General features: G+C 50.9%; 1 protein-coding gene and 1 pseudogene across 2 annotated transcripts in view; one reads left to right on the top strand and one right to left on the bottom strand.

The window, feature by feature from the left end:
- Positions 1 to 23411, bottom strand: part of LOC126518747 (serine/threonine-protein phosphatase 2A activator-like) — a 185239-nt gene that overhangs the window by 76546 nt on the left and 85282 nt on the right. The window lies entirely within an intron of this gene.
- LOC140215518 (uncharacterized) lies at positions 7260 to 18506 on the top strand (annotated as a pseudogene).

Below are 23411 nucleotides of genomic sequence, written 5' to 3'. Positions count from 1 at the left end.
TTAATGCTAGACAAATGAAAATTGTACCACTTATATAGCTTGATATCCTCATTCCAAATCTGTTTTTAGTTTTAGGATAGCTTGATGCTTTCATGTCCTAAGTGCCATGCATAAGTGAAAAACAGTGCATGTTTGTGCGGCTACTGGACCTAGCAGTTGGCATGATATAGCAGTGCAAAATGGCTTTTCTTGTCCCTAACACTCCACTGAGTGCTAATAACCAAGATAATGCAATTCCCTTGACAGGCAACATTTTGAGAGAATTTCATATCTGATGCTTCATTTTCAGTGACTGGTACCCAAGGGTACTGAACATTTTCATTCTTAAAGATAAACTGGTTGCACTAAAATCTAGATCAGTGCATTCTACACATCTTAAAGATGATGCACACCAAATTTGGTCTTGATTGGAACACAATAAGTACATCAAATGTCGTGCACAAAAGCCATGTTTGGCCAAAAATGTGAAGCTGAGAAAAACGATTGAAAGTTATAAAAGTTCTTTATTTGTGTTGTAGCGCTGAAATCTATATAAAAATTGCACATAATGCAGGCCAGGGTATCTAGATCCAGTGCACTACTTTAGAATTCACCTGCGCCATATGTTGTTCTCTCATAGAGTCTTCGTGAGCACCATGCTGACCCACTTCCTGCGCTGTTACATTCCGAGCCAACTCCAAGTTCAGCCACTGCTTTTGTAGCAGCGAGGTGCACTTTCTTTGTTATGGCGGTGAACGATTTATGGTGTTTCGGTTTTGGTAAACCAAGAACTGCACAAAATCGGACGAGTTGATTGTGTACAGCTCTAAATGCGCGCGCCGCAACCGCTGCCTTGATATTCACGGCGAAATTGTCTTGGGCTGGCCGAAGGGCGCGCTCCACCGTTAGCGTCGTCTACCGGAGATGCACGCCACGACGAATATGTTGACGAGATAACGGACGTGGTACATGCTGCAGTGTTGCAACACAACCCCAAAAACGACTCGAGTCGTTTCCGTTTTTTGGCCAACTCGCGGATAAAAAGGTCGCGCCGTCCGCACGCCGGACATGCCGCGGCGCTCACGTTCCCGACGCCGATCTCGCAGATAAAGGTGCTTGCCGTCTCCTCGCCGCTCCTATCTTGATTGTCGAAGATTATCTACTTTTTCTCCGATGCGCTGACGAATTCGTCTGCGTTGTCAACGAAACTTGAGCGGCCGGCCGGCTCTGAACCGTCGAAAGCCTTGCCGTCACCTAGGTTAGGCTTAGCTGCCGCGGACGTCTCCATTGCACGCCGCTTGACTTTGCGGCGTGTCCCCTTGAACTTGTGCTCCGACCGATACTTTCGAGATCGAAAATTGCGTTTCTTCATGGGATCCATCGAAACAAGGAGCAGAAAAATGCCTGAAAGCCTGGGAACACGTCGAGAGAGCGGCGCGTCGCAGACGGAGCAGACAACCTGCGGCCACGTCGCGCGCTAGCAGCCAATGGCGTGGCCGGAATCGCACCACGTGATTTAGAAATCCAGCGAAAGCGCTCGGTTTTGGCGGTGAAATGTTTTTATTATTACTTCCCGGGGAGATTGTGACGTGGCAAAGCCGACCTCGGAGAGAAAAAGCGTAGGCCTACTGCCTTGCACAAGCCCAATAGCTTGTGACGCCGCGATTTGACGCATCACGCGCTGGAAAATGGGCCAGATTTGTGTGGTGTTGACCGTAGGTGGAAGTCAGACTCCAGCCGTCCCGAAGTAAAAGCCGTTTATTTAACATATACAACCAATATATATAATGAAGAACAGAAGCGCCCCCTGGGGAATAAAGAACCGAAATGAATAACGAAACTGAATATAACATACTCCCTCCCTTATATTTAGTAGTTAGTTGTTAGTAAGTATTAGTAACGAAAACCCCAAAGCATGCACACTGTACTTATTTACATATATTTACAACCTATGTACACAATGACAGACCACGAACTAATTGGTCTGATAGTCATTGAGCCAGGCCGGTGGCCGGCGCTCTCGGGTCGGCCGCGTTGGACGTCGCACTGGCGACGGGCTCGTTGACTGCTGCTGCGGTATGCCAGGACACAGTGCCTGCGTCCTGGAAGAAGGAGGCTGTAGCACGGCAGGCTGCAGCACATCGGGAGACAGCGGCTGCGGCGTGGCAGGCTGTAGCGCATCAGGAGACCGCGGCTGCGGCGTTGCAGGCTGTAGCGCCTCAGGAGACCGCGGCTGCGGCGTGGCAGGTTGCAGCCCATCAGGAGACCGCGGCTGCGGGGTGGCAGGTGGGCCTGGTCCCCAGGTGCCCCTCTCCGGAACCCTGGAAAGCTTGGAGGCATTCCACGTACGGCCGTCTCCAAGTCGGAAAGAGGCTGGTCCCCTCCTCTTGATTACCTCAGTGGGTGAAGAAAAGGCGCAGTCTCCCTTGAACCGAACGGACGGTTTTTTGACACGGACAAAATCGCCTACGGCTATCTTCGTCTTCTTGGCGGCTCTTCTTTTGTCCGTGTAGTGCTTGCTGCTTTGCTGCTGACGCCGAACCCTTTGACGAAGTCGCGCCAACTCCTTGGCTGGGTCTTCCGCAAATGCTGGTACCGAGAAACCCACGATGTCGAGCCTGGTTCGGGGCATTCTACCATGCAGCAGAACTGCTGGGGCGACTCCGGTGGTGGTGTGCGGAGTACAGCGGTAAATGGCAAGGTATTCTGTGACAGCTTGCCGGAGTGGTCGTCTTTCGAGGAGTGAGACTTGAATGAAGTTTTTCAATGTGCGATTGAAGCGTTCTATTTGCCCATTGGCTTGGGGGTAGTATACTGAAGAATGTGAAAGACTGATGCCTCTGTGTTGCAGGAAAGTTATGAACTCACGCGAAGTGAACTGAGGTCCATTGTCACAAACGATCTCTTCCGGGTAGCCTTCCCGGGCAAAAACACTTCTTAAAAAGTCTTTCACGGTGCTCGTGGACACTTCGCTGCAAAAATACACCTCTGGCCATTTCGAATGGTAGTCAACAAGCGTTACAGCAAATCTGCTGTTGTAGGCTGCATGCTCCAAGGGACCAACAATGTCTAGGCCAAGCTTTTGCCACGGTCGCTCAGGCCATTCAACAGGTTGCAACGGTGCTGGTGATGTTTTGGCGGACTTATCTGCCTCCAGGCAGATATGGCAGTTATTTACTGCCGTTTCCACTTGCTTATCCATTCGTGGCCACCAGAACCACTCACGCAGTCGCGCCTTCGTGCGCGTGATACCCGGATGTGTCTCGTGCGCGATGCCGATGATCTGAGCCGTGAGGGAGGACGGAACAACGAGGCGCTCTCCACGCAGTAGCAGGTTATCGACAACAGAAAGTTCTTCCCGAATGGCGTAGAATGGTTTCGCTTCTTCTGGTATGGACTTCTTTGGCGGCCAGGAACTCAGCACGAATGACTTGACGGTTTCCAGGCAACTGTCGTCGAGGGCGGCCTGCCTGAACTTCTCCTTAGTCACGCAGGCTGGCTCAATGAACGAGACAATTTCTTCCTCCTTAGCAATCTCTGCCTCCGAGGTGGGTGCTGGTAGCCGAGAAAGTGCATCTGCTACAGTGTTTGTGGACCCCTTGCGGTATTCAACAGTGAAATTGTAGCAAAGCAGTCGTGCACTCCAGCGTGCGATTCGAAGTGGGCGTCTTCCATGTCCTTGTGACGACAGCAAGGACACCAGTGCCTGGTGGTCTGTTCGAATTGTGAAATGGCGACCCCACAGGTACGTGTGCCATCGCTCACACGCCCAAATGCACGCAAGTGCTTCTCGTTCACCGACTGAATATTTTCTCTCTGCAGGCGACAGTGTACGGGATGCGAAAGCGACTGTGCGGAGCTCGTGGCCACTTTGTTGCTGCAGGACTGCTCCCAGCCCACAGTCGGACGCGTCGGTCGACACAATTACTGGCAATGACGGATCGAACATCTGGAGGACTGTACTTGACGAAAGCATTTCCTTGACCCTCCGGAAACTGCTGTCTGCTTCGGCAGACCAGATGAATGGCTCATTTTTGCGAAGTAAGACTCTCATAGGCTCAACCACTTGTGCCAAGTGTGGAACAAACTTGGAGTAGTATTCTACGAGGCCCAGGAACGAACGAAGGGCGGCCACATCAGTTGGCACTGGTGTGTTAACTATGGAGTCTACTTTCTCTGGAAGTGGCAAGATACCACGTGCAGTGACCTTGTGCCCTAGAAAGGCAAGTTCTGGAACGTCGAAAAGGCATTTGTCGTTCAGTTTCAGACCTGCGTTCTTGATCTTTTGCAGCACGGTCTTCAAGTTTGAAAGGTGTTGTTCTGCGGTCTTGCCAAAAATGATGACATCATCAATGTAGAACAACACGCCAGGGCAGCGGTCAAGGATTTTCGCCATCATCTTCTGAAATGCCGCTGGGGCAGAAACCAACCCAAAGCAAACTCTTTTAAAACGGAAAAGGCCATCATGGGTGATGAAAGCTGTCAGATCCCTGCTGTCAGGGTGCAAGAGAACCTGATGGTAAGCAGAAGCCAAGTCAAGTTTGGAGAAGTGTGTAGCGCCTACCAAAGCGTGAAGCAGCTCCTCTGTATGGGGCAATGGGAAACTGTCTGGAACAATAGCTTTGTTCGGCTCTCGAAGATCTACACAGATCCTGATGCTACCATCTTTCTTGTTAACAACAACAATGGGGGACACCCATTCAGAAGCATCGATCCGCTCGATGATGTCAAGGCTCAGCAACCTATGAAGCTCATTTGATACTGGTGAACGGAGAGAATACGGCAGACGGCGAAGCTTCGAAGTTACAGGCTGCACGCCTTGCCGTGTCTTGATGCGATGCGTGAACCCCTTAGCGAGACCCAACTCGGGACTGAAAAGTGAACTGAACTCATGTGCTAAGGCTGGCGGAAGAGCTTTGTTACGGGGCTGCGTGCTTGACGATGTGGAAATAGAACAGGATAGCGGGTCAACAACAGTCGGCTGCGGAGTAACGGACGTGTATAGGCACTTGAGAGCAGAACCCTCAATGCGAAGATCCAAGGCTTTAATGCCGTCTAGACCGATCAGAGAAGTGCCTCGGTGAACAACATAAAAACGTAGCGACGCTGTGCGGCCTTTAAATCGAACGTCTGCCTGGAAACAACCTAGCACTGGAATCAGCCGTTGAGAGTAGTCAAACAGACTAACATGCGGAGCAGGCAGGAGCGGAACGCTCTGAAAATATCGACTGAAGTCTTGTTCCGACAGGATTGAAACAGACGACCCTGAATCAACAAGGAATGTCAAAGTGACATTCGCGACTTGCAATTGAATATGGATTCCGCTACGCGCGGAACGTTGGACAGTCAAAACTTCCTCAGCACTGCTGGATGACGAAACATCTTCATGAAATTCAACTTCACGGACTCGGCCTTGCATTTGGGTTAGCTTGCGGTTGCATACCCTTTGAAAGTGGCCCTTGTGACCGCAAAACGAACAAGTCTTGCCATGCGCTGGGCACTGTGGCGCTGACGCGATGTGGTCCCGCGAACCGCATCGGAAACAATGTGGCGAGCCGGAGCGGCTACTCTGTTCTCGGTACCGCTGAGGGGGGCGGTTCCGCTGCGGCGCACGTGAGCCGCTCGCGCTCCTCGTTAAATTCTGCTCTACGGTGGCTGCCGGTCGTGAATTCCTTTTTTTCGAAGAATGCGACGATGGTTTTCGACGCTGCCGCAATGAAATTGCTTCGACCGAACCAGAAAGCTCCTTTAGCTCTTCAGCCGCCTGCTCACACTGAAGTGCAATTCGAACAGAATTCTCGAATGAAAGTGTGGAACCCTCGAGCAGTAACCGCTCACGCACGCGAGGGGAAGCTACGCCGGCAACGAATTGGTCCCGCAAAGCATCATCTTGCGAGGCAAACGAGCAATGCGACGCTAGCTCCCGTAGAGCGGCAACAAAGTCATGAACGGACTCGCCTGTGTGTTGGCTGCGGCGGTGAAAGCGATGACGCTCGATGATAACGTTGCGCGACGTCGAGAACTGTAGCCGTAATGCGGCGAGTGCAGAGTCGTATTCGTCAGGAGGGGCCACGGCAGACTTGTCATCGGCGCGTGCTGCGGCACTTGGCGCGGCCGGTGCTGCGGCGCTCGTCCCTGCATGTAGCGTCTGATAAATACGCTGGCCCTCCGCCCCCAAACAATGCAAAAGAATAGCCTTGCGTTGCTCCGGCTTGAATGTGGCGGCTCCGGATGCCAGCAAGTACACGTTGAACATCTGCTCCCACTGCTCCCATGGCAATGAGGGACGGCCGGGCGTCGGAAGGAAAAACGGCGGCGGAGCAAGCCCGGTGAAGCTCATGGTGGCGGATACGGACGGCGCAGCGGGGCTGGGGGTACGTTCACGACATCTTCGTCGCCAATGTGGTGTTGACCGTAGGTGGAAGTCAGACTCCAGCCGTCCCGAAGTAAAAGCCGTTTATTTAACATATACAACCAATATATATAATGAAGAACAGAAGCGCCCCCTGGGGAATAAAGAACCGAAATGAATAACGAAACTGAATATAACAATTTGCACCTTTTCTCGCCACCTCGGGTGCTTTCACCGAGTTTATTTATAATTTCCCAATCACTTACGGTTCTGATTTCTTTATATGTGAAAGAGGAGGGATCAATCTTGCTGAAACAGTCAAAAACATAAAACTAACTTTTCTGGTGAAAATCGCCGTTTTTCGACCCGCGTCTCCCCTTAATTATTCATCGCGTGTTGATTCTTGTATGTCGTGTTAGGGTAGTGTCTGCCGCGTTTATTGTCGCGTGTATTTTTCATTTGTGTCGCGTATTTTTTTTTATTTCGCGAGTGTTAGGAATTCCCACGTGGTGGGTTTAGTGTCGCGCGAGTGGCGTCAGGACGTGTCTCATGTGACCCGCACGCCTTCCGCGAGCTAGAACCCACTGCTTGTAGTTTGTATGTTCTTCTTTTTATTATGTCTCGGACATGATTTTATTTTATTAAATTGAGTGTGTGTTTTTACGTCGCCTCCCGTCTCATGCCTCTGGTTCACGGTCGATCAGGCGTGGACCTTATCGCCGGTCAGCAGTCGAACCCTCAATAAACGCACGCGGGGTGGGTTTGTTGTCGCCCCATCCCCTCCAGTTCGGAGAGTGTGACTAGCTTACCACCAATCTTTGACAACTGGCGTCCGCACGACAGGACTCATTGACCGCGATCTTCTGTGACCACGAGGTATAGCGGGCGGAACAGACGCGTAGCGCCGAGAGCGAGAGAAGCCCGAGATATGGCTGATGGACTGCTCAATGAATTGGAGCGCATCGTGGCCGTCGGGAAGCAGATGGGCCTTGAGGGGACAGCGCTCTGGGAGTTTTTGCGTGACATGCACTCCAAAGAAGAGACAGATCGTCGGGAACACAAGAAAGTGCATGAGTTGCGACAACGCGAGGCCGATGAGTGCGATGCGGCACAGTCTTCCCGGCGCGTCCTCGAGTTGGAGAGGGAAATTGCGCTGTTGCGCGCAAGGGAGAGCCGTGTCAAGAGCATTCGTAACACAGAGTGCCTGCCAGGCTCGACCGCCGTTGCTGACCAACCTCATCTCTCTGGAGTGAGCCTTGCTCAGGTTTGTGCCCAGCTTGAGTCCTCCCTCGTGCCTCAGCCCTTGGGTGCCGGGGCCTTCGAAGCGAACGAGAGGCTGGTGCTCGGAGAATCAGGCGGTGTGGTCGGTAATGATGGTCAGAGGCCGGCCACGAAAAATGTCAGCCGCCGCGCAGGCAAATTGTGCCATCGCAGGCCGAGAGAGGCGGCGAAGTGTGTGACGCGGCGGAGGCTGGCAGGTTACCGCACACCGCAGAGGTACGAGGTATGGACCGCTGGCAGATTGCAGAGGGTGAGGAAGAGGCCGTCAATCAAAACGACAACGAGGGCGCAACGGCGGACGCGTCAACACAGCTTGGCGGTCGCGGGGCATCACTCGTCGCGGCGAAGGAGGGCGCGATCGAGATATTCGGCTCATCTGTGGCAGGTGCCACTGAGTCGCGCCCTTCGTGGCACCCGGTTGGTCATGCACTGTGCATGGGTGAGGACTGGGCAGGGGTCAGTGTACCACAATCAACGAGCCAAAAGCAGGCAGCCGAGGCGCGAAGCGGCATGTCGCTGCGGGGCGCTTTTTGTGTCTCGCCACCTTTACGCCAGGAGTGCTTGGGGAATAGCAGGAATGCGACCTCAGCGAGTACGACTAAAAGAGAAGCGAGGATTCAGAAGGGCGGCCTGCCCTTAATTGATCATCTCGTTTGTTGATCCGGCCATGTTATTTTTATCTTGTACAGAGTTGTGTCATTCGTTCATTTTTCTGCCCTTCAATTCACCGATCTCTGCTTTTTTTTTGTATGTTTTCTTTTGTGTGTGTGATACGCATTGCGTGTTGAGTGCACGTACCGGCTCTGCGGTGGTTTGCGCCAGTACTCACACGACCCAAGGGGAACAATACTGTATCACATCAATTTTTAGCAGCTGATTTTAGGTCCTTTGTTTTATCTGGCGTTTGAGTTGGGTTGTGGAGTGCACTGACTGGCTGAGAGCGAGGCGGCGATGTGCGCGGACAAGTGCCTTTTGCGGAGGACTTCTTGAACCGTGACCCACACGACGACGTGACTGCGCGTGACTTTCGAGTGCATAGGGAGTGCGGTCTCCTTAAGGTGCGCGTGCACGACTGTTAGTTGTGAATGTTATTAGAATAACATTCTTGTCGTCGGGGTGGTGTCACAAAGTTCGTGCCTGCACCCCTCTCGAGATGGCCGCCATTGCCGCCGCAGCCGCAACGCCGCTTGCACGGCGATGGGGAAGAGGGCTACCCATTGTTCCCGAGCCCACCCGACCGGTTGGTCACGTGGGTCGCCGGAGCGTGATGAAGGACGAGGCGGCTCGGTGAGCGGACAGAGTGGTTTGGGTGACGGAGCAGCGTGGTCGTGCACCGGGAGACAACTGCAGATGTGGTTTACAGGCTGAAATCTCCAGGCCGAAGTCTTCGCCGGTCGATCGACAGACGGTGCAAGTCCGTCAAGATCTTCGGCAGCGAGGTACCAGCCGCCCGACGCTCTTCAGATCGCGATGTCGGCAAGCACACCACAGATAAGCCTCATGTTCCAGCCCACTCTCAGAACTTTCCGCCGGACTGTATCTTTTTAATCGCGTTTAATCTTTCATTTAATTATTCATCGCGTGTTGATTCTTGTATGTCGTAATAGGGTAGTGTCTGCCGCATTTATTGTCGCGTGTATTTTTCATTTGTGTCGCATATTTTTTGTTATTTCGCAAGTGTTAGGAGTTCCCACGTGGTGGGCTTAGTGTCGCGCGAGTGGCGTCACGGCGTGTCTCGTGTGACCCGCACGCCTTCCACGAGCTAGGACCCACTGCTTGTAGTTTGTATGTTCTTTTTTTTTATGTCTCGGACATGATTTTATTTTATTATAGTGTGTGTTTTTACGTCGCCTCCCGTCTCATGCCTCTGGTTCACGGTCGATCAGGCGTGGACCTTATCGCCGGTCGGCAGTCGAACCCTCAATAAATGCATGCGGGGTGGGTTTGTTGTCGCCCCATCCCCTCCAGTTCGGAGAGTGCGACTAGCTTACCACCAATCTTTGACAGAAGGACACCGTCCTTCTGACAACATCGCCTAAGATGGTAAGCCGGTGGGCGGCAAAGTGCACTTCTTCAAATTAAACTGCAGTCCAGTGTCTGAAAGGCAGGTCAGGATGCTTGCGAGGCGGGTCAGATGGGAGCCAAATTCCTTTGAAAAGACTACTACATCGTCCAGGTAGCAAAGACACATGTGCCATCTGAGGCCTCCAAGAATGTTGTCCTTGAGGCGATCGAAGGTGGCAGGCACATCACAGAGGCTGAATGGCATCACATTAAACTCATATAAACCGTCTGGGGTTACAAACACAGTCTTGGGATGGTCAGTTTCATTCATAGAGACCTGCCAGTACCCAGATCGAAGGTACAAAGAGGAAAATAACTCTGCTCCTTGCAGGCAGTCGAGAGCGTCAATTCTGGGCAGCAGATAAACATCTTTTCATGTGATCTTGTTTAGGCACCTATAATCAACGCAAAATCTGATGCCACTGTCCTTTTTCTTCACCAGCACAACTGGGGAGGCCCAAGGGCTGTGTTAAGGCTGAATAATGCCCCGATGAAGCACATCGTTGGCTTGTTCGTCAATGACACGGTGTTCAGCGTGAGAAACCTGGTATGGACGCTGGCATAGGAGTGCATGGGTGTTGGTGTCAATGTGGTGAAAGATGGCAGATGTGCAGCCCAAGGAAGACTGCTTATGATCGAACAACATTCAAAAGCAGTTGAGGAGCTCCAAGAGTTGGGTACGCTGGGCAGGCGGGAGTTTGGAATCAATTGACGGAAGGAAGGCCTCTAAGGAGGACAAATTGGCGGTGGTAACAGGAGTAATGCTGTTGACGAGAACACTTAACGTATCATCATGAAATTGAGTAAAGTAGCCTCGATTTCCTTTGCCCGCACTGGTACGGAAGTCACGACGACAGAAACGTGCAACATGGCTAGGTAGACAACAGAAGTAGCAGACAGGCCTGTTGTCCGGGATGCGCCAAGGATTATGGGATGGCGGTGTGGGACAGTTGGGTTCAGGTGGACAGGCACATGCACAGCATATAAGGCATTTGCTAGTCAACCAGGATCCGTGCCAAGTAGCATTGCTGTTGACTGCCTGCCTGCGACTTCAGCATAGGTCAAAGGTGCGGAAACAGGCGGATGCTGGTAGGAGGTTGGCAGAGCCTCAGAAATTTGCTCCTCTATGGCTTGCCGTAACATCGGAGCAAGCGCCTGCATGGAGTCCGGGACACAGGGAACAAGGGACAATTGTCGTGCCGCTTCTTCTCGGATAAACTGCTGTATTTGCTGCATTAACATCGTGATTTCAGTAGAAATGGCACCTACAGTTAATGCTGACATGTTGGCTGTGTCAGAGCTCGGGAGGCACGTAGAAATGCGCTGTTTCCGCAACTTGTAGCTCTGGCAGTAGTGAATGACATCCATGACAGTTTGGGGATTTTTGGCAATGAGCATTTGAAACGTGTCGTCCTCGATCCCCTTCAAGATGTGTCTGATTTTATCAGCGTCGGACATAGCAGGGTTGAGGCGACAACAGAGGTCGACAATATCCTCAATGTAGGACATGAAGTTTTCGCCGGAGTGCTGGGCGCGACCGCTTAAGTGCTATTTTGCGCGGAGCTTGCGAACAGCGGGTCGGACGAACATTTCTGCAAAGCTCGTTTAAAGAGGGGACGCGGCATTTGAAAACCGAAAAATTGTGAAAAAGTCCCATTTTTGGAAAACTACATATTCGGGCAGGATGTCTTATAAACTACCATTTCTGTAAATATCAACGTTTAATTCATCGCAAAACTATTTCAAATAAAGTTTATATCGAGCCGCAGCAGCTCTCGAGCGGCAAGTGAGCGCTCAAAATACCCCTACTTGACGCCATTTCTCCACCGCTCCCCCAAGTGCCGCCATTTTGTTGTTGTTTCGTTCATGCATTCGTGTGCTTTTTTTTCTCCGCCGCCCACGGTGGCGGCAGCATGGCAGAGGCGTAAATTGCTCATGATAGGAGGGCTTGCGAGAGGTTTCAAGTAACCCGCCATTGAGACGCGAAGCTGAGATTGGGCGAAGCGCGTGCTCCTCAAGGATGCAGGGAAGCCCGCGATTCCCATTGGCTGCTGCGTGCAATGATGTAGTGGTCTCCTGTATAATGTGTCCGGCAGTCGTCTGCTTCGGCTCCTCCATCGCCGGCGCCCTTTGTGTGTTCCACTTGCCATCGTCTATATTTGCAGCCGTTCCCATATTTTCCAAGTTTCTACCGTCTTGACAAGACAATTTTCAACCCTCTTTACGAGACCGTTGTTACGTTTAGCCTGCCGATTGTTGTGCGGTCAGCTACGATGTGCCCAAAGAAACTCAAGACGCTACACGCGTTCGGTGCAAGGAAGCGTTCTATGAAGCACGCCCAAATGGTGAACCTCGCCACTCGCCCGTGCACCGACGATGATCCCGCTGATGGCTCCTGTGGGGCAGCTTCTGCTTCATCTACGCAAGAGCGTGGTTGTGGCGATGCTTCTAGCAACGCGACTCCTGCTCCACTGGCACAAGAATTTGTTGTGACAAGTGCCCCTGGTGTCTTGTGCTCATCAACAGCGGCTTCCACATCCTCTCTTTCATCTGCCTTAGACAGTGCGATCGCGTCGTCCACTGTGCACTTGAAAACCCATTTCCTGACGTGTGAGGAGAAAGAGGCGGCAGATAAAAAACGCGCTGCTGTGCAACGAGGACTTGGCGCAATGTCAGCGACGGAGCGAAAATTTAAAGCAATGGAGCGCGATCCTGAAGCTGCCACCGCTACAAGCTAAGGCAAAAAATTTCTCCTTGCGCAAATGGATGCCCTAGGTGACCTGCTATCCGGGCCCCCGTGCCAGCGGTGCTTCGCGACTGGGATCAAGGTTCAAGGAGGCACTCAACTTGGACTTGCAACAAAGCTTGAGCTGCTATGTTTACATTGTGGAGTAGTTGCAAGCTTGTCGAGTTCTGCTCGTCAGGATGACTCAATGGCTTCTGACGTGAATATAAGAGCAATTGTGGCAACAAAACAGATAGGGAAGGGACAAACAGCCCTCAATGACTTTTGGGCAGCGATGAACGTGTCCCATTGTGGCCTGCATCATAAGACTTTTCAGAAGCACTTGAAGAAATTCAGGGAACCACAGACACAGCGCATAGACGAGTTCTATGCAGAATCTGCTTCTGCTGTGAAAACCACCTACAAGGAAATGGTTCCATATTTCAGCAGGGATATACCAGTAAACTTTGATGGAACATGGCACAAGCGTGGCCACATGTCCCATATTGGAGTTGGTGCAATAATTGAATATCCTACGGGCCTCGTCTTGGACGCTATTGTTTTATCGAACCAGTGCCTTGGTTGCCAAGTAGGACCAAAGCCTGGAGACCCAGGCTACACAAGCTGGAACGAGGATCATGTGTGCCAGAAAAACACTGACTCTAAGTCTGGGAGGATGGAGGTTGAGGCAGCTGTCATCCTTTTCTCACATTCGGTGCCAAAGCACAGCCTCCCTTACACAACGCTCGTGTCTAACGGAAATAGTGCCACCTTCTCTGTTCTTGTGCATGAAAATGTTTATGGACTGGTCCCCATTCCGAAAGAGGAATGCCTGAATCACATCCAGAAGAGGATGGGAACAGCACTGCACAACCTTGTGCAGAAAAGTGACAAGGCTTTAGGAGGTAAGGGCAGGCTGACAAAGGCCCTCATCGACAAGTTGACCAACTATTATGGCTGCCCCTTACGGAACAATTTCAACGATGTGGCTGCAATGCAGCGTGCAGTGATGGCATCTCTTGTGTCCGTGATTAGTTCGGGTTTCGGTCCTCGGATGCATACGGGCGCAGCCGCATAGTGGCAGTGTCCGGAACTACATGTGAACATTCCCCACTGTGCCGATGGGTGGAGCCACATCCCTGGCAAGCCCTGGTGTGGGACAATCATGCGGACAGTGTGTTCGCGCCAAGTGATGTTGCGTGGTCGCCATCTCACCGACAAGGCTACGTTCTTTATGTGTACTACGTGAGGAATAAAGTAATTCCCAGTATATAACATTGGCGACGAGGCGGATCACCCGTGGCAGGGAAGCTCAGAGGGAATCGTGGAGCATCCAGTGAGTGATGGCTGAGCGCCAGCATGATTTTTCTGCACGTTTGGAGGAGTTTACTGGCTCCAACTGGGCATCGTGGTACGGCCGGCTACAATTTTTCTTCGAGGCCAACGATGTGACTCACCCTGTCAAGCAACGAGCACACTTGCTTACACTGTGCGGTGCTCAAATTTACGACGTGGTTTGTGCGCTGCTTCAACCGAAGACGCCCAACCAAGTGAGCTATGCCGAGATCGTGGCCGCATTTCAGGCACACTACGACCCTCGACCGTCCGAAGTCTACAGTCGTGCGATGTTCCAAAAGCGAGATCAGCTTCCAGGTGAATCGGTAAACGACTACGTTGCCGCTCGACGCAAGTTGGCTACGAGCTGCAATTTCGGCACGCTGCCAACTGCAACAACAGCTACGGCGACGGCAGCTGAGGGAATGGCATCACCAACACAGCAGGGAGCTACGGGCTGCAATCCAACGCTTCTGCCGTTAGATGTGATGTTGCGCGATCGCTTCGTGTGTGGTCTCCGGGACCAGAATCTTCAACAGCGACTGTTTGCAGAGAAGGATCTGACTTTTTGCAAGGCTTATGATTTCGCTATTCGAGTGGAAAGCGCCGTCCAGCAGCAACGACAGATAAAAGCTGATCATGCGGAAGTCAACAAGGCGGCTACGCGCGCCGGCGACAATGTTTCGATCTCCAAGACGAATTCTCACCAAGGGCAACGCTGCTGGCGTTGCGACGGTTCGCACAGTGCCAAGACGTGTAAGTTCAGCACAACTATTTGAAATTACTGCCGGAAACAAGGGCACATTGCCAAGGCTTGTATTTCCAGGAAGAAGGCTGAGAAAAAAACATACCAGCGTAGCATCTCCTTAGAAACTTCACGGACTGCGGAAGTGACTAACGAAACCAAACATGAGGTTTCAACGTTGCATGACCTTTGTGCAGTGGCAGATGGATTCAGCACCGCGAAGTTTATTCTGACGCTTACAGTGCACGGCAAACCTGTGACTTTTGAGGTCGACTCCGGTGCAGCGTGTACCATGGTTAGCAGAGACACATTTAAACCGTATGGCATGCAAACCCACCCTCTCTGAGGCAGGACAACATACATCTGCGCACCTGGTCAGGTCAGCAACTGCAGGTTGTCGGAACGGTGACAGTAATGGTTCGTCACAAGAACACAGCTTGCAAGCTACCACTTCTCGTTGTCGAGGGCACTGGATGCAGCTTGTTGGGACGCAATTGGTTTGACAGGCTGGCCATCGAGCTTCACGGCATTCACCAGACAACGGAGGAAGGCAGTTTGACCGAGTTGCTACAGAAGCATGAAGACATTTTTCGTGACGACACCACAGGACACACGGGTGCGCCAGTAAATCTCGAACTGAAGGAGGGGGCAAGCCCCAAATTTTTGAAGGCACGGCCTGTGCCCTTTGCCATGCGCGCATCAACAGAGGCACAGATTGACAAGTACGTAGAAGACGGTATTTGGGAGCCGGTCCAACACTCAGACTGGGCTACACCGCTAGTATGGGTGCGGAAAAAAGATGGAAGCTTGCGCGCCTGCGGTGACTACCGCTGTACAGTAAATGAATCTGCGAAAAAGGCTTTATACCAGCTGCCCACAACAAAGGAAGTATTTAGCACTTTGAAAGGTGGCCAGGTTTTCAGCACCTTGGACTTGGCTCAAGCTTGGACTCAACTTCATGTGACTCCAGCGACAGCACAGATTCTCACAGTAAACACTACAAAAGGGCTGTACAAGGTAAACAGGCTTCCTTTTGGTGTTTCAGTCGCCCCAGCAATTTTCCAGCGGTTTATGGAGACCACTTTGAGCGGCTTGCCGGGAGTTTGTGTTTACCTGGACGATATCATCGTAAGTGGAGCAACAGCAAAAGAGCAAAAGGACCCCCTAGCGTCAGTTCTCCAGCGGCTGGCTCAGGCAAACCTACGATTGTGCAAATCCAAGTGTCAGTTTGGTGTGGCGGAGGTTAAATTCCTGGGTCACAAGATTGATGCAGCAGGGATTCACACATCTGAGGAAGAAGTAGAAGCTATGGTGAAGGCACCAGCGCCCACAAGTAAGCAGACACTGCAGTCATTTTTAAGCATGTTGGCCTTCTATGATCGATTTCTGGAGTGCCGTGCTACCGTGGCAGCAACACTGTATGAACTTCTGCCAAAGGACAAGACTTGGAAGTGGGAGCAGCGGCATCAAAAGGCGTTTGATGAGCTCAAACGGTGCTTGTTGTCGAGGACTGTCCTGTCACACTATGACGAAAACAAGCCCCTCTTGATTTCATGTGATGCTTCACCTTATGGTGTAGGTGCTGTGCTTGCTCAGCTGGACAGCCAAGGCAGAGAGGCACCGACTGCGTTTGCATCCCGGACACTGGGTGCTGCTGAACGTAACTATGCACAACTTGACCGTGAAGGTCTTGCTGTAGTCTTTGCAGCCACACACGGTCCACGACATTGTGGGTCGAGAAGTCACGTTCGTGACTGACCACCAGCCGTTACTGGGGATTCTCGGACCACGGAAGCCGGTACCAGAAATGCTTTCGCCCCGAATGAAAAGGTGGTGCCTTAAACTGTCAGCATACAACTATGACCTCCAGTATCGTGCCGGTAGTCGTCATCAGAATGCAGATGCGCTGAGTAGACTGCCTCTGCCAGACCGCATTGAAGAGCCTAACCCACCTGGAGACGTGCTCATGTTCGAGGCGTTACCACGACCACCGTTGACAGCTGAGGTTGTGGCCACACTAACGCAAGAGGATCCAATTCTAGCAGAGGTCTTTTCAGCAGTACACAATGGCACCGTGCAGCGTCTGCAGGGAGACAGTTTCACCCCATACCGCAGAAGAGCCACCGAACTTGCTATCCATCGAGGATGCATCAGCTGAGGCTCAAGAATTGTCATACCGGCAGGAGCACGAGAACAGGCCATTTCATTGGTTCACGCAGGTCATCGTGGAATTGTAGCCATGAAAGCTTGTGCACGCAGTTATCTTTGGTGGCCTGGCTTGGACGCTGAGATCGAAACAACTGTCAAGTCATGCGACCAGTGCCAGCACACCCATAGCGATCCAAAAAAGGCTCTAGTTCCAAATTGGACATCAGCCAACGACACCATGGCACACATTGCACGTGGACTTTGCAGGTCCGGTAGAAGGACATACCTTTTTGGTTGTTGTCGACGCTTTCACCAAGTGGGTAGAGGTGCGACCGGTGAACAGCCCAACGTCAACAGCAGTCACTAGTGTGCTGCGCTCTTTGTTTGCCACATTTGGCATACCACACAAGGTTGTGTCGGACAATGGGGCTGCATTTGTGTCTTTCGAGATACAAGAATTTTACCAGAGAAATGGCATTCGAAGCGTAACGTCAGCCCCTTACCACCCTGCTACAAATGGGCAAGCAGAACGTTATGTTGGGGAACAGAAGAAGGCACTGGCCAGAGAACCATACGGTTCACTCAGTGTTCGCTTGTCACGTTTTCTCTTTCGGCAGCATACCACTGTACATCAGTCAACCAGGCTAACACCGGCTAAAGCCATGTTTTGGCGGGAGCTGCCAAACCAGTTGGACCTCATCATTGCATCGGAAGGACAGGAGGCTGCACAACCTGACCTACCCAAGAGTCGTCAACTCATGCAAGGAGAAGCCGTATGGGTAAAACAATTCGGCAAGGGGCCAGATGGGACAGAAGGAACTCTGGTTAAAAGGATGGGCCACAGATCTTGGCTTGTGAAATGCGCAGGAAGAATTGTGAGACCAGCTCGGGAAGCGCACCGGCGAAGCTAAGCTGGACAGACAAGCCTCAGCAACGCTCACGTGGGGCATGGACAGTAATCCAGCAGGAAGCACACCAGCTATGCCTTCGTCACGTCCACTCGAATCCGAATCGAGCATACCGAAACGACCAGCACGGATCAGACGGCAGCCTACTTGGTACAAGGCATCCTTCTAAGGGGGGAAAAGTGTTGTGTCCGTGATTAGTTCGGGTTTCGGTCCTCGGATGCGGACGGGTGCAGCCGCATAGTGGCAGTGTCCGGAACTACATGTGAACGTTCCCCACTGTGCCGATGGGTGGAGCCACATCCCTGGCAAGCCCTGGTGTGGGACAATCACGTGGACAGTGTGTTCGCGCCAAGTGATGTAGCGTGGTCGCCATCTCACCGACAAGGCTACATTCTTTATGTGTGCTATGTGAGGAATAAAGTAATTCCCAGTACATAACAGCATCGTACCACCACGTGACATCGATGGATGAGGATCCTCACCACGACTTGTGCCCTGAGGGTGCAGACTCGTGGTGTCGTCATAACGCCAGCATGAGTGATGGTGTGCCACCTCCAAAGCATCGGTACAATCTTCCAGGCTATGTTGCAGAAGCACTGCTACCTGTTTATGAGCGCCTCTCACAGGCTTCTCTTCTGCAACGCTGCCTGGGAGCAGAGATGCAGAATGCATCAGAATCATTTCACTCCATGCTATGGTCCCTCATGCCCAAAGAGCAGCATGCGTCACTGATTGCTGTGGAGACAGCACTGCATGAGGCAGTTTTAAGATACTATAATGCTGACTGCCACAGGGCCACCCAAGAGCTATGTTCATCAGTAGGGTTAACACCTGGCCATTCAACGGGCAGCCGAGAAAGGTTCTCTACGCTTGAAAAAGCACCAAGAAGCGATCGCAAGAGAAGGTGGAAAGGCGGCAAAAGAAGAGAGTGCTAAGGACATCTCCAGTTATGCTGCAGGGTTATTTTAGATTAATATATGCGCTCAAAACATTCAAAGCTCATTTTCTCAAAATGACTTTTTTGGCTGGTGAGGCTGCTTGTTCCAGCCATATCTCTGTAACTGATCATCAGATTTCCAGAAGTTCTTGTTTTTATTGTGTATCTGAATAAATTTCTGAGGGCAAGACAAGCCCATTTTTCATATATATTGTGTCTGTGATTTGTGATATTTGATCAAAATTTGATTGATCATATCTTAATCACCAACACTAAATTTGGTGGTCTGCTAGAATTTTTTAGCAAGGAAATTTTAAAAAATGGCTCTGTCTTGCCCTGAGGTATCCATCTGGGAATCATCATAGTGAATTTCACGGTTGCAGCACCTTTTGAATATTCTCCAGGTCTGCATCATTCTGACATCAAGACGGCAAATTGGGCCAGTTGGTTGGGATTCATAGTAAGGTTCGTTACAGCGCAACACAAGACAAGGACAAAAGAAGGTATAAAACGACACAGCGCCGTGTCGTTGTTTTATACCTTCTTTTGTCCTTGTCTTCTGTTGTGCTGTAACGAACCTTACCATTCTGACATATTGCTGTAACTTGAGAACCAGTGAACATAACTGCATGAAATATTGTAGTTCTACTAATGATTTTGCTACGAGTCTATCCTGAAAATTTCGTTAGGATATCTTAAAGGGCCCCTCACCAGGTCTGGCCAATTTGAGCTAACAAGCGCAGAGCATACATTGCGCGATAACGATCGTGTCTGCAAAGTATTACATCGCTACGCACCACGGAAAGATCTGAAATTTCAAACCGAATGCCGTTTTTCCTTCTCCTCATGGCTGCCTCGCTCCACGCAGGAGGATGATGTACTCGTGTGCCTGTGCCGACGTACTGGTGTCCGCAGTGTGACGATGCTCATGGTGATACGTGACTTCGAGAATTATTCAAGACAACATCTGTTACCTGTGCTGTCTGTTGCTTGAATTGACGAATTTAGAGAAATAATAAACGGAAGGTCCGCATGTTTTTATTTTACTTCGCACCAAAGCAAGAGAGATGTACTTCCGCTTCGTCTGCTTGTTCTCATGGTCGTGCGGTCACATGCGCAGGTACCGAAAATATGCCATTTTCTAGCATCTTCCAGTGTGTGATCATGCTCTGTGATCGCCTTGTTCTGCCTCAATATTTGTGTAGCACTGAATTAGGCTAGTCATGTTTCCTTGTGCACAGCGCGTAAAATTCGTGCGCTGCATGAACGAGACAACAGCTCACATGCGACGCCGTCACAGAAGGGCGCAGCGCCCCCCGAAAAAAAGAGAAAATAGAAGAGGGGCCCGTGACGTAGACGTCACGCGATCCTCGAGGTCTGGTATGGGAGAACGTAGGGAAGGAATTTTGCTTGCGGAGGCTAGACGGGGCGAGTGGAGAGAGGGTCTCGCTATGTAGTGGAGCTCACCTTGTGAATCATGGGTTCGCAGCACGGAAATATTTCTATCTCGGCTATTAATGAGCCCATTTGAAAAAAATTTGCGGCAGAACACTCCCTAGAGGACACGTAACAACTTCCAGCATATAAATAAAATTTGCTATGGGTCCTGGTGAGGGGCCCTTAAAGGATGACCAGTTGGCAATATCACTTTCGTGGTTGCGGAACCACAGCTGAGAAACACCTGCCAGGCAAAAGTTGACATTGCTGAGTTTGTCGCCATCACCCCACTTATTGTGGGCACTTATGCACTCATACGAAGTGAGCCAGTCCTCAACATCGTGGTCACCGTTGGTGTTCAAAAAGACAAGGTCTCGCTGTCTTAGTACTACTTTGGAGCAGGCCACCACTGGTGTTGCGCTAGCACCCTGCTGTGGCAGGTCGGCAGGGATTGCCAAGGCTGGGTATAGAGTCCCGGTACTGAGTTCCAGGATGAAAAATGGAACCAGCATGCTCCACCAATTGATAGTACTCATTTAGGGTTCGATGTGCTCGGCATTTTATATGAATGCACAGAAACAGGCAACGGCCGACCAAACAACACCCCAACAACCACAGCATTCGTCTTCTGCTGGCGCCCATATTTGTCACTACAACCTAATAAAATTTGATCAGCAACTTTATATTTCAACTGCCTTTTCACTAAATAGCAAACCATGCCGGCTGCTAAGAGACAGTGCTGCCACGATGGACATTGTCCATCCGTCTTACGTGACGGTAGATGACTTCACCAGAGAAGTAGCATGGATCAAACAGGTTGTAGAAGAACACAGCCTGTGTCTGCCCATGGCCAAAGTCAAAATCGGTGGACCATTCGGAGAGCTAGAGACTGAAGCTGCAGCTTCCAAATTTTTGTCACTGCAGTACCCTTACATCTTTTCGAATCGTTCGAATCAGTTACTGCGTGACAAAGGGCTTAAACTGGGAGAGGGCATAGTACAGGCATTGACCCGCGGCCAAGCTCGTAAAATCGCGTCGCTTTCAGCTGAAAATGCACAAGCTGCTCCAGCGGAAGCAGAAAAGGGGATAACTTCAATACCCGATTCCGAGCTAGGCCCGAGGGACAAAAAAACAGTTGAGGAAACCCTGCAAGCTGACCAGCTCAATGAGAGCGGGTCACTAGGGTGTCAAAGTTCACACCTGCAGGAAGAGCCAGCTGACGCACTTCCAAGTGAGACAGGGTCCTTACTCTCACCGGCCTCAAAGAACATTGATCGGCTTTTACGTGTGGACAGAGAGTCACTGGCAGCCGAGCAAAAGAATGGTGACAGCTTAGCTAAATTGCATCGCACAGCTGAAGAAGGCATTGCTAGGCGCAACATGACGATACATGAGAGAGGAGGATTGTTGTATCGGCCCTACAGAGATCGAAAGGGTAGGATCTTAGATCAGTTAGTTGTACCTACTAAGTACAGGGAGGATCTTTTGAGTCTCTGTCATGGAAATGGGTGGTCCGGCCACCTAGGCATAAACAAATCAAAGGAAAGATTGCTTATGGAATACTACTGGCCCAGTTGTTTCAAAGACGTAGAAAACTTTGTAAGATCATGTGGCGCCTGCCAGCGCACGGGTAAACCAGGAGAGACATGGAAGGCTCCACTAAAGGTAGTGCCTTTAATAACGGAACCTTTCAGACGACTTGTGATAGACACGGTAGGGCCTCTACCAAAAACAAAATCGGGTTACAGGTACTTGTTTACCATGCTGTGTCCAGCTACAAAGTTTCCAGAAGCAATCCCTCTGAAAGAGCTCAGCTCCACCGAAGTAGTAGACACGCTTTTGACAGTGTTTGCACGAGTTGGGTTTCCAGCCGAAATTCAGGCGGATCAAGGGTCAGTATTCACCAGTGCACTGACTTCCACATTCTTGCAAAAGTGCAGGGTAAAGTTAATACACAGTTCCGTCTATCACCCTCAGTCAAACAGTGTAGAGAGGTGGCATTCAGTGCTTAAGCGAGTTTTGCGTGCGCTCTGTTACGAGCACAAGGAGGACTGGGAGAACTGTCTGCCGGCAACATTGTTTGCTGTGCGAACGGTTCCACATGAGGCTACAGGGTTCTCGCCAGCAGAACTAGTGTACGGGAGGACACTCCGTTCTCCACTGAGAATGTTAAGAGAGATGTGGGAAGAAAGAGGAGAGAGTCCAACAGTGGTTGAATACGTGCTAGATTTGCTGGAACGGCTAAGCGCAACCCAAGAACTAGTCGAAAAGAACATGGGAGAGGCGCAAAAGAACGCCAAATTCTATTACGACAAGAATGCGAGGCATCGTACGTTTAACACCGGAGACCAGGTAATGATCCTCAAACCTGCAAGAAAGAAAAAGCTTGAAGTTCACTGGGACGGGCCCGTTAAAGTGTTGCACAAACTTTCAGATACTAACTATGCTCTGAAAATGCCCGATCGCAGGAAAGAGGTGAGGATATATCACTGCAATTTGATGAAGCCGTATATAGAGCGGAGCGGAGTCATTAACTATACCATCAAAGAGCAGGATGGCACTAGTACCAAGTTTAAGGAGTATAGGGCGACCTCCAACTCTGAAATCGGCCTAGAACAAGTAGTAAAACATTCAGTAAGCTTGCACGCTCCAAGACCCGAGCAGCTAGATGAGCTAAAAGAGGTGTTAGGGGAATATCTCGACAGATTCAGTGATCGGCCGGGTAGAACCGAACTAATAACGCATGAAATAGAGCTGACATCAACCGAACCCGTAAGATCAAAGCCTTACAGGGTGTCTCCAAGACAGAGAGAGATTATGGAGGCAGAGATACAGCGCATGCTAGAGTTGGGAGTTATTGAGCCCGCTGAGAGTGACTACACGTCACCGCTAATACTGGTAGAAACCCCTAACAAGGACCCTCGTCCGTGTGTTGACTACAGGAGGTTAAACGCCATCACTAGGGATCAGCTGTACCCGATACCCAACATTGAGGAACGAATTGAAAGAGTTAGCGCTGCTAAATACATTTCAACTATAGATATCGTGCGGGGGTACTGGCAAGTTCCCCTTTCAGAAAGTGCCAGCCGCTATGCCGCATTCATCTCACCTGTAGGCACTTTTCGCCCTCTCGCACTCAGCTTCGGGCTGAAGAACGCGCTGTTTAGCTTCTCTAAGTTAATGGATATTGTCCTAAAAGACTTGCAGGTGTTCGCCTTGCCATATCTTCATGATATAGCAATTTTTTCAGACAGCTGGGAACAACACGTATCGCACCTCAAACAGGTGTTCTCACGGTTGAGGGAAGCGGGCTTAACGCTGAAAGCGGAAAAGTGTAGATTTGGGTGTTCGCAGGTTGCTTATCTAGGCCATGTTGTCGGCCAGGGCACGAGACGGCCGGCCGAGCTGAAAATAGCTACGATTGGAGAATTTTCTCAGCCGCGCACGAAAACAGACCTTCGTTCATTTTTGGGACTTGTGGGGTACTATCAACGGTACAT

Source organism: Dermacentor andersoni, chromosome 1 (genome assembly GCF_023375885.2).
Source record: "Dermacentor andersoni chromosome 1, qqDerAnde1_hic_scaffold, whole genome shotgun sequence".
In the NCBI taxonomy this organism is placed as follows: Eukaryota; Metazoa; Arthropoda; class Arachnida; order Ixodida; family Ixodidae; genus Dermacentor; species Dermacentor andersoni.
The sequence above is the reverse complement of the archived record's forward strand: the minus strand, read 5'-3'. Positions and strand labels throughout refer to the sequence as shown.